Below are 11,440 nucleotides of genomic sequence, written 5' to 3' on the forward strand. Positions count from 1 at the left end.
CCCCGTGGCCACGCCACGCCCCGTGGCCACGCCCCCACCTCCGTGGCGTCGGCCTCTTGCGATTGGATAGCTTATGGGGAGGGGGCGGGGCGCGGCCGGCCGGGCCCCACGACCCTTCGCGGCGCCGCTGAGGGCGCGCTTGACTGACAGGCGGCGGCGGCGCGGTTGTGACGGCAGGTGAGTTCCGGGCCGCCGCCGGCTGCTTCAGGGGGCCGGGCTTCCCGAGCAGGGGCGACTCCAGCCCCTCTCCGGGCCCGCGGGGCCTGGCCCTGCCAGGTGCGCCATCCGCCGCAGCCAGGTGAGCGGAGCCTGGGAAGCCCTGGACGCCGCCGCCCCTCTCCCTTCCCCCGGTCAGCGCCCCACCCTCTAGGGCCCTGACGCCCCGCTTCGAGCTCTCCGGGGCCTCGCGGCCTCTGGGAGCAGGGGCCGCCCGTTTATTTCTGCCGGGGCCTGTCTCAGCGTTGAAAGCTTGCGCGTGGCGTCTCGGGGCGCTGACTGATTTCCTCCGACTTCTGGGCCCTGATGTGCATTTTTTCTTTAGGGACAAAAGATGACCGCTTCCTAGCGGCGGTGGATGAAAGCCCCAGCGCCGACCGCCCCTCTGATAATGGCCTCCAGCCACTTCTCCCGGGGAGAGGCGCGTCTGGTGTTTTGCAGCCTCGGGAGGGTTTGAGGCCAGAGGGCTCCTTCTCGGGTGCTTGCCGGCCGCCTCCCCGGACCTCCACGGGTCTTGTTTTTTCTCCTTTTGTCAGGAGGACTCTCCCTCTGCGTTCCCCCCCAGCCACCCCGAAGATGCTGAGAGGATAAAGTTTATTTGAAAAACGGGTGTCAGCAAGCTCTTAGGAAATAACTAAATGCGTAAATAATGGCTTGTAGGATTTTTAACAAAGCCTTAAGTAATAGTAGTTTTCCTTTTCTCAGTATGGATCGGCTCTTTCCTTTGAAAGAAGTGCCAGTTATTAAGCGCTTACTGTGTGGCAGGCACTGGGCTGAGCATTATCTCACTGAATTCTCCCAACAATCCTACGAAGTAGAGTCAATCATTTTTCATTTCCAAGTGAGGATACCGAGACACAGAGAGGCAATACGTGTTTCAGGGTACACAGCTGAAAGGTGGAGCAGGGATCATTCGATCTCTGCTGCATGTTTGCACAGTACCTGGCACAGTATGAGGTCGGTAAATGTTTGCCGCCCTCTGTTATTACATTTTATAGTCTGGAGGGGGAGGGGCTGATGTAGTCTGTATTTGGTTCCCTCTTCTGGAAGATCATTTTGAAGGAGGGCAACATTTCCGGAAAGCCTTACTTTTCTCTGAGATTGTTGTTCTTTTCCTTGGACGGGGACAAATAGACTCAGGACTTCTTGGAACAGCCTTGTGGCTTTGGCTAAAAGCCATATGTTAAAAGTCTCAAAGTCTTGCCCTTTGCAGGTTTTTCAGCTAAACCCGGATGCACATGGCATTCATGTCCCTGACAGCTGAAGGAGAGGCTCCTTGGGAATTGTTGGAAGAACCCAGGGAGTCAAGTCTGCAGCTCTTGCACTGTGAGATGGCTCTGAATTTGCCCATTCAGCAGCCCTCCCACCAGGGGGGCACTGGCCACCACTAAGGAAAGGCCAGAAGGTCAGGGACCTTATCTGAAGTCCTGGGGAGGAGCATCTGGTACAAATGAGCTGCCCCCACCCCATCCCATCTTTGCTCTGTCTGTGAAGCCAGAGTACCCAGTGATACCCAGAACCTGCACTGTGGCAGATCTAATTGAGTCTTGTTTAGCAAAAGTGATGCAGAAAAAGTGCCAGCAGTGAATCTGGTATGGGTGGTTGGGTTGAGGGACTACAGTCCCTCTAAGTCTCGCTGCGCCTTTTCTTGGGTGGGTGGCGGTGAGCAGAGGATGAGACTACTCTCAGAGGGAGCTTCCAGGAAATTTAGGTTCTATGCAGATAAAAGATGAGTCTTAGGTTTTGGTTTTGTTTGGAAGTTTGGTTGCTTAAGGAAATGTACAAGTTTGGCCTGGGTTTGGGCTGCTTTGCTGGGTGGATTTGGGATCCAGCAAAGTGATAAGGTTCACAGCCCGGCCACAGTAAGTATTCAATAAATGCTTGCTGGGCCAGTTTGTTTATTCAGCAGATATATACTAAGCATCTACTATATGAAGCAGACACTGTTCTAGGTGCTTGAAATAGGGTATTTCAGAAAGTTCATGGAAAAATAGAATTAAAAGATAATACACATCTTTCTATGAATTTTTTGAAGTACCTTTGTATGTCAGCAAAAGAGACAAAAGATCCCTGATCTAGTGGAGTTTATGTTCTAATAACTTAATAAAGTTCGTAAAGTATGTTAGAAGATAAGTGCTATAGAAAAGAGAAAAAATAGAGCAAGGCAAGGGAATCAGCAGTAGGAGGGAGGATTGAGTTGCAGATTGTGATTTGGTTGGTATATGACAGACGAAGCAGTAGGTCCTGGGTTCACGTCCCAGTTCCACCAGCTTGCCATGTGACTCTGGACAGGAGCTTTCCCATCTCTGCAACTCTTTCTCCACTGGAGTTCCTGCTGTGCCATTTACTGGCTGTATGACCTTTGGCATGAACCTCTCTGACCCTCAACTGCTTAGTGGTCTTAGAGGTCGTTAAGCCTTTCTTTCTTCTTCTTCTTCTTCTTCTTCTTCTACTGGCTGTATGACCTTTGGCATGAACCTCTCTGACCCTCAACTGCTTAGTGGTCTTAGAGATCGTTAGGCCTTTCTTTCTTCTTCTTCTTCTTCTTCTTTTTTTTTTTTTTACAAAAGCATTTATTTAGAGCGTATACTCTGAGCACAAGTCCCAATAGTGGGGTATATAACAGTGATGGAAGAGCCAAGCTTTTCAACTACGACAATAAACAAACAAAAGTCCAGCCGGTTCACATTAGCATGAAAAGAGGACACTTGAAGAAGACACGAAAGTTGACAACAAAAATTTAAAGACATAGAAAAGTGACAGTTCTCTTTAGCTCTGGTGAGCAGAAATGGATCAATACATAGAAATTTCAGGAAAGCCAACTTCCATTTATTATAAAGACTTTGAAACAGTAAGAGCTGTCACCTGGGAAAAGGGTGATTTTATCATTAATAACTGTGCTCAAACTAGGTTTGAATGACCAACAGAGTAGAGCCCCACTGTAGGAGGAAGACGCATGATTCCTAAACCTCTGAGCTCCGCAGCTCAGTAGCTGTGTGACCTCAGCCAGTTAATCCTCCTCTTTTGAGATGGAGGTGGAGTCAGCTTGTAGCGTAGCCATCTCCCAGGTGGTTGTGAGGGTCCAGTGGAGTCACATGGGTGGGAACTCATGACCAAGTAGTTAGGGTCGGTTCCAGTACTTGGGGCCCTTTGGGGGCAGCAGGGGACAAGGTGGGTAAGGCTGGGGAGTGGATGAGGAGAGTTGGAGGTGTGCGGGGAGCAGGGCTTGTCAAGGCAGGGGGAGGCCTGAGGGATCTCCTTTGTCAGAAGGATGGTGGACTCAGGGAAGAGGTGGGGTGTGTTTGGGATTTAGGGAGAATGGAGTTGTTTGGAGTTAGAATGGAGAGAGGAGAGCAGGGTGGAAGGAAGGGTTCATGTTCTGAGGGGCAGAGGGGGCACGTGGATGGGTACGGGCACACGTGCAGGGATGGGTGTGTGGGGATCAGTGTGGGCAGGGCTCGTGGGCATCCTTGCATGGGTAGGAGGCTCAGCAGCATCACCTTCCCCATCCTGAGGAGCTGACTGATTCCTCTCTGGGAGGAGGAGGATGTAGCCAGAACCTCTGGGAAAATGAGTGACAGGCACTTGAGGCAGCCAGGCCAGATGTGCTGCCTGACCATCCCTCTCCAGGCCCTGCCCCTCAGCTTTGTCCCTGCGGTGGGTGGCACTTTCCTCCTCACTTGGGCATGGGGTGGTGGGTGCCTGCCCTTAATCAGGGTGGAGCAGGAATGGTGGGCCCTTCGCCGGATGTGCCAGACTGCCTTCTCTCCTCTGCACTTGTGCCCCAAGAGAGGAGGGTCTGGTGGGTCAGGAGGGAGGGGTGTGACCCGCCAGCTGTGGGACAGGCACCTCGCAGACTCAGCACAGTAGGTCCAGCTGCTCTCAAAGGGGTCTGAACCCAGGGTCTTGTTCTTTCAGCAGCACAGGGATCTTTTCCTTTCAGCCTTTATTAAATGCCTACTGTGCGCACTCCATTTATTTGCACAGAAGCATGGGTGGGAAGGGCAGCGGGTGCAGACACGACCTGCTCACTTTCAGCTGTGTCACTTTCTTGATGTGTGATCTCAGGCAAGTGGCTTTGGTCTCAGAGCTTCTGCTCTTCCTCTATAAGATGAGAAACAGCTGTCCTTGCCTGAGATGGATGGGTGACGCTGGGCACTGTGCCCCACTCAGAGTAGGTCCTGGATCCTGTGCCTGGGTTTCATTTTCCAAAAGACTCCCTCCCTGCTCCCATCTCAGATGAGAGAAAGGGAATCTCTTTTAAAACTTTTTTCTTTCTTCGTGGCTGGCCGGTAAGGGTATCTGAACCCTTCACCTTGGTGTTTTAACCCTGCGCTCTAACCAACTGAGCTAACCAGCCAGCCGCTAAAAACTCCATTTTGAAAGAAGTCAAACTTAAAGAAAAATTACAAGAATAACACAATGAACTCCCATTTGCCCGTCACCTAGATTCACCAGTTATTAACCTTGTGCCTTATTTGCTCTAACTCTCTTTGTCTACACACTTAATGTCATCATAATTATTATTACTGCTGGTGCACGTAAGAGTAAGCTGCAGACACACATCTCACATATCTCAGGGGGAATTGTCTAAGGATGAGAATATTATGTCACAGAACTAGAGAATGATTTTCATCCTCAGAAGCTTTAATGTTGATGTAATACTGTATTCGTTCTCCTGGGCTGCCGTAACAAAGTACCACAGCTGGGTGGCTTCAACAACAGAAATTTATTTTCTCACAGTGCTGGAGGCTAAAAGTCTAAGATCAAGATGCCAGTGGGTTAGGTTTCTTCCGAGACCTCTCTCCTTGACTTGCAGATGGCTGTCTTCTCAGCTGTGTCCTCACACGGTCTTTCCTCTGTGTGTGTGCATCCTGGTGCCTCTCTGTGCGTCCACATTTCATCTCATAAGGATACAGTCAGATTAGATTAGGGCCTACCCTAAAGATCTCATTTTAACTTATCTTTAAAGACCTTATCCAAATACAATTACATTCTGAGGTATTGGTGGTTAGGATTTCAACCTAAAAATTTGAAGGGGAAACACAATTCAGTCCATAACAAATGCTGTTATCTAACGTGTAGTCCATATTCAAATCTGCCAGTTGTCCCAGTAATGTTCTTTATGGCATTGTCCCCCTTGGTCACTGATCCAGTTTTGTCATGTCTCTTTAGTGTCATGTCTCTTTAGCATGTTTTATCTGGGGCAGTTTCTAAGCCTCTGTTGACACAGAAACTTTTCTTTTTCTTTTCTTTTTTTTTTTTTTTTGTCTTTTTTCGTGACCGGCAACGGATCGCAACCCTCAGTGTCGCTACCATACCGGACCGGGACCAGCTACGGGATCGCAACCCTCGGTGTTGCCCCCGCTCCTTGCTCAGCCAGTGAGCGGCCGGTCTGTATGTGGGATCCGAACCCTCGGCGGGAGCGCCGCCGTGCTTCCCAAGCGGCGCACTGTAGCAGTGCGCCACCGGGCCGGCCCGACACAGAAACTTTTCAAGTCGCTGGGAAGCAGAGGTGCTTAGCAAAGGTTAGGGTTCACAGGTGCCAGCTGCCTCAGAACAGGAAAGCTGTCCAAGGCTCTGCTCTAGTCCAGGGGGTTGCCTTTCCTGGCTTTTTCTTTGCTGTCAAAAGCACTAGGGGGCCAGTCCGTGGCTCACTCGGGAGAGTGCGGTGCTGATAACACCAAGGCCCCAGGTTCGGATCCCACATAGGGATGGCCGGTTCGCTCACTGGCTGAGCGTGGTGCTGACAACACCAAGTCAAGGGTTAAGATCCCCTTACCGGTCATCTTTAAAAAAAAAAAAAAAAAAAAAAAAAAAGCACTAGGAAGTGAGCTTGGATCTTAAAAAATAGCTTGGGAGGGTCAGAGCTTCCATGTGTTAGTCACCTGCTGTGTGTCCAACTAGGTCAACACTGCACCTTTTTTTTTTCTGTGAAGATGACCGGTAAGGGGATTTTAACCCTTGACTTGGTGTTGTCAGCACCACGCTCAGCCAGTGAGCGAACCGGCCATCCCTATATAGGGATCTGAACCTGCGGCCTTGATGTTATCAGCACCGCACTCTCCCAAGTGAGCCATGGGCCAGCCCTCAACACTGCACCTTTGATTTGCTGGGCTAGTCAGCCTGCGGGCTCTGAGGGAGGGGTCCTTCTGTCTGAGCTCAGGCATGTGACTTCCATTCCTACCAGTTTCAGTTTCCTGATCTATAAATACAGCCAAAGACACAAATTATAGTACCAAACGTTTTTTGAGCATTCTTGCCATGCAGAACAATAGAAAATCTGAGCCACCCTGAAAGTCCACTGACCAGAAGTCATTATGCCAAGTGTTTCCTGTGTGTTGGCCTATTCATCCTCTCAGTAAGCCTGGATGCTGTCATGCTTTCCATTTTATGGATGAGGAAACTGAGGATTGATGATTTCTCTAAAGTCACAAACTTGCTAGTGACAGAGTGAGCTGTTGAACCTAGGGCTAGCTGTCTCTGTCACTGCCTTACGTAATTACAAGCATCTTCTTGATTTTTATTTCATTTTATGTTTGTCTCTTTTCCAGCTTCTACAGAGGTGTATATCAATTTTATTACAACCAAACAAAAATATCTGTTTCTATTTTCAGGACAGGTAGGAGAAGATGAAAAATTTTAATCCAATCTAAAGGTACATAAAGCAAAAGTGGATATTAAGAGCTAGTCTTGGACCAGATGAGTCAGGTGGAAAGGTGTGCTTTTAAGCTGTCCAGATAGCAGCTCAGGTGTTTCCTCTTTTGGGGTCCTGGGACCACTCAGGTACTGCTGCCCCTTTTCTGAAAACCTGTTTGAGTGACTAGACCTCGAGTGTCTCATTCGCACTATGTGCCTGGCAGAGAGAACTGGGGAGCTCTGCGGGACAGAGGCTGTGTCCCCCAGACTGCCCTCAGGGGTTCTGGGGAAGAGCAACGTACCAAGGAATCCAGGTACATGCTCTTTTTATTTTCTTATTTTGAAAACTAAAAGTAATTAAAGGTAAACTATTAGGTTATTTATTACAAAAGCAACGCAAGTTCATTGTAGAAAATGCAGATAAGCAAAAAGGGAGGAAGTAAAATCCATCCCATCCTCCAGAGGTGGTGACAGTGTTCTTTCTCTGGGTGTAAAACACAACATTATTTCACCAAAATGGGTTTTACTAAAATAGTGTCATGTGACTTTTTACTTTTGATTTGTTCAGCAAATACTTACTGAGAAGTTACTGTGTCCTAGGTGATGTTTTAGGTATTTGGAACACAGAGTGAGCACGACGGACATCCCTGCCCTCAGGGGGCCTACATTTTTAAACATGTTTTTGGCAGCTGGCTGATACAGGGATTAAACCCCAGACCTTGGTCTTACAGCATCATGGTCTAACCAACTGAGCTGACCAGCAAGCTCACTTCAGAGGAGACGGACAAGAAAATGGATAAGTGACCAAAATGATGACAGCCTGCCAAATAAGGGCCGGGGCAGACAGAAGGCCTTCCTTGGAAGAGGGGATAATGGTCTAGGATGGGACTGGGTTCAACAGGGTGGCCAGGCTGGTCAGGGGATAGTGAAGCTGAGACCTGTAGGATGAGAGAGGACAGAGATACAGTGACTAGCATCTTTCCTGGTCATTGAGTATTTCGTGTCATGTTAGTTTCCCCTGCCATCTTTTTCACATCTTTTTAATAGTGTCATACTAAACCTTTCTGCAACTCTTTTTAAAATTATTTTTGCGAGTTGTGGTAAAATACACATAATATAAAATTTACCATCTTAACCATTTTTAAGTGTACAGTTAAGTGGCATTAAGTACATTCATGTCGTTGTGCAGCCATCGCTACCATCCATCTCTGGAACTCTTTATCTTGCAAAAGTGAGCCCCATTAAACAACTCTCTATTCCCTGCTTCCCCCAGCCCTTGGCAACCACCATTCTACTTTCAGTCTATAAATCTGACTACTCGAGGGACTTCATATAAGTGGAATCAGACAGTATCTGCCTTTTCACAAAGAGGCTTCTTTCACTGAACGTAATGTCCTCATAGCATGTGTCAGAATTTCCTTCCTTTTTTAGGCTGAATAATATTCCGTTGTATGGATAGACCACATTTTGTCTATCCATTCATTCCTCAGTAGGCACTTGGGTTGCTTCTATCTCTTGGCTGTTGCAAATAATGCTGCTGTGAACATGGGTGTTCAAATATCTCTTCAAATCCCTGCTTTCAGTGCTTTTGGGTACATACCCAGAAGTGGAATTACTAAATAGTATGGTAACTACACTTTACAGTTTTTCAGGTACCACCACACTGTTTTCCACAGCAGCTGTATCATTTTACATTCCCATCAGCATTGCACGAGGGTTCCGATTTGTCCGTCGCCAGCATGCACTTCTTGTGGTGGCTATCCTAATGGGTGTGAGGTGGCACGGCTTGTTTCATTACTCAGTGTTGTTCTGAGATTTCTCAGTGGTGACGATATAAGTCTCAGTCATTTGTGTAAAGTGTGATTATGTTTTTTCAGTATTTTAAGTCACCTGTGTGGAGGTTTAATTTATATCCAATAAAATGTACCCTTATGAAGAGTTTTGTCAAATAGTGCCTCTTTGCAATCCGTCTCCCTCTCCCCATCCTAGCTCTAGGCAACCATTGAACTGCCTTCTGTCACTATAGATTAGTTTGCTTTTTCTAGAATTTTATATAAATGGAATCATGTACTATATATTTTTGGAGGGGGGTGCTGGCTTCTTTCGCTCAGCATCACTATTTTGAGATTCATCCATATTATGTGTATCAGTAGTTTGTTACCTTTGATTGATGAGTAATATTAGTTTGTATGGATATACCACAATTTGTCCATTCAACAAGTTGATGGTCATTTGGGTTGTTTTCAGTTTTTGTCTATTCTGATTTAAAATGCTTTTGATCTACTTTACATAATTTATATACAACAAAATGCATACACTTTAAAGATATAGTTCTTAAGATTTGATAGACATATAGAGCTGATTAAACCACACCATAATCAAGATCTAGAACATTCCAATACCACAGAAAGTTCCCTCTTGCCTCTTTGCAGTGTATCCCCACCCTTTGCCTCAGGCAACCGATCCAATTTCTATTCACCATGGGTTAGTTTTGTCTGTCATATAACATGACTTTTTGCTCAGTTTAATGTTTCTGGAATTTATCCTTATTGTGCATATCGGCAGTTCTTTCTTATTGCCATTTAGTACTCCATTATATGAGTATAGGGGTGGTTTGCTTTATTCTCTTGTAGGGCATTTGGGTTGTTTCCAATTTTGGGCTCTTATTGCATAAAGCTGCTATGAATGTATGTAATTCTTTGTGTAGACATATGTTTTTATGTTTTAATATCGAAGAATGGAATTACAATGTCATATTGATAGGTGTGAATTTTCACTTTGTAGAAAACTGCCAAACTGTTTTCCAAAGCTTTTTATACCGTTTTACACTCCCATCAGAATATATGAGAATTCCTTCCCATCTTCAGCAATGCTTGGTATTGTGGGTCTTTTAGTTTTAGGTCTTCTGGGGGTGTAAGGTGTTTTCTCATGATTTTAACTTGCATTTCTCTGATGACTAATGATGTTAAGCTTGTTTTCATGTGCTTGTTGACCTTTCGTAATTGGTGAAGTAATTGTTCAATCATTTGCCCATTTAAAAAAACTGGGTCATTTATTCTTTTGGGGGCTATAAGAGTTTTTTATATATTTTGGATACAGCCCTTTGTCAGATATGAGTAGGGTGGACATTTTCTCCCAGTCTGTGGCTTGCCTTTTCTTTCTTTTTTTGCAGCTAGCTGGTGTGGGGGTCTGAACCTTTGACCTTGGTGTTATAACACCATGCTCTAACCAGCTGAACTGCCTGCCCAGCCTGGCTTTTTCATTTTCTTAACAGTGTCTTTTGAAAAGAAAAATGTTTTACTTTGACAAAGTCCAGTTTATCAGTGTTTCTTTTTGAAATTAATGCCTTTTGTGCCCTTTGCCTACTTTAAAGTAGAGAAGATTTTTTCCTGTATTTTATTCCAGAAGTTTTAGGGTTTTACTTCCTTTTTTTTTTTTTTTTTAAAGTCTGTGATCCATTTCTGATTAATTTTTATGTGTGATAGGAGGTAGGGGTTGGTGTTCATTTTTTTTTCCATGTGAAAATCATTCTAATATCATTTTCTGAAAAAGTTATCTTTTGCCCATTGAATTACATCAGTACCTTTGTTGAAAGTCAATTGGTCATATTCGTGCAAGTCTAATTCTAGACTGTCTGTTCTGTTTTGTTGAGCTGTATGTCTGTGTTTGAGCCAATGCCACATTGTCTTGATTATTGTAGCTTTATAAAAAGTCTTTTTTTTTTTTTTAAAGATGACCAGTAAGGGGATCTTAACCCTTGACTTGGTGTTGTCAGCACCACGCTCTCCCAAGTGAGGTAACCAGCCATCCCTATATAGGGATCCAAACCCATGGCCTTGTTGTTATCAGCACCACACTCTCCCAAGTGAGCCACAGGCCAGCCCTATATAGGGATCCAAACCCATGGCCTTGTTGTTATCAGCACCACACTCTCCCAAGTGAGCCACAGGCCAGCCCTATATAGGGATCCAAACCCATGGCCTTGTTGTTATCAGCACCACACTCTCCCAAGTGAGCCACGGGCTGGCCCTTATAAAGAGTCTTGAAGTCAGGTGGTATAAGTCTTCCAACTTTGTTATTTTTCAAAATTGTTTTGGATATTGTAGCTCTTTTGTGTTTCTGTACATATTTTAGGATCAACTTGACAATATCTACAAAAAATCCTGCCAGAATTTTGACTAAGATTGCCTTGAATCTGTAGACAGTTTGGGGAGAATGGACATCTTAACAATATTGAGTCTGCTAATCCATGAACATGGTATATCTCTCTATTTATTCAGATCTAATATAATTTAATGAATAAGAAGATTCAATACTCATCATCATTTTTTTTTCTGAACTTATTTATTTGTTTTTTGCAGTTGGCCAGTATGGGAATCCAAACCCTTGACCTTGGTGCTATCAGCACTGCATTCTAACCAACATCATCATTTTTAGTGTTTGTGTGATACAACAGTGTGTTGCGTCATTATTTATCCAATTGCCTGTTGTTCACTTAGATTATGTCCAGTTTCCCCCTGTTTTAACAGTGAATATCTTTGTTATTCTGTCTTTGCACACAACCTTGACTATTTACTTAGAATAA

General features: G+C 45.4%; 1 protein-coding gene across 1 annotated transcript in view; it reads left to right on the forward strand.

Annotated features, from left to right (window-relative positions):
- Positions 1–228: 228 nt before the first annotated feature.
- Positions 229–11,440, forward strand: part of USP20 (ubiquitin specific peptidase 20) — a 42,702-nt gene continuing 31,490 nt past the window's right edge. The window contains exon 1 of the mRNA XM_008578883.1: positions 229–298. The gene's annotated coding sequence lies outside the window, so the exon portion shown is untranslated. The remainder of the gene's footprint in view (positions 299–11,440) is intronic.

The sequence above is a fragment of the Galeopterus variegatus genome, unplaced genomic scaffold (genome assembly GCF_000696425.1).
Source record: "Galeopterus variegatus unplaced genomic scaffold, G_variegatus-3.0.2 Scaffold1777, whole genome shotgun sequence".
NCBI lineage: Eukaryota > Metazoa > Chordata > Mammalia > Dermoptera > Cynocephalidae > Galeopterus > Galeopterus variegatus.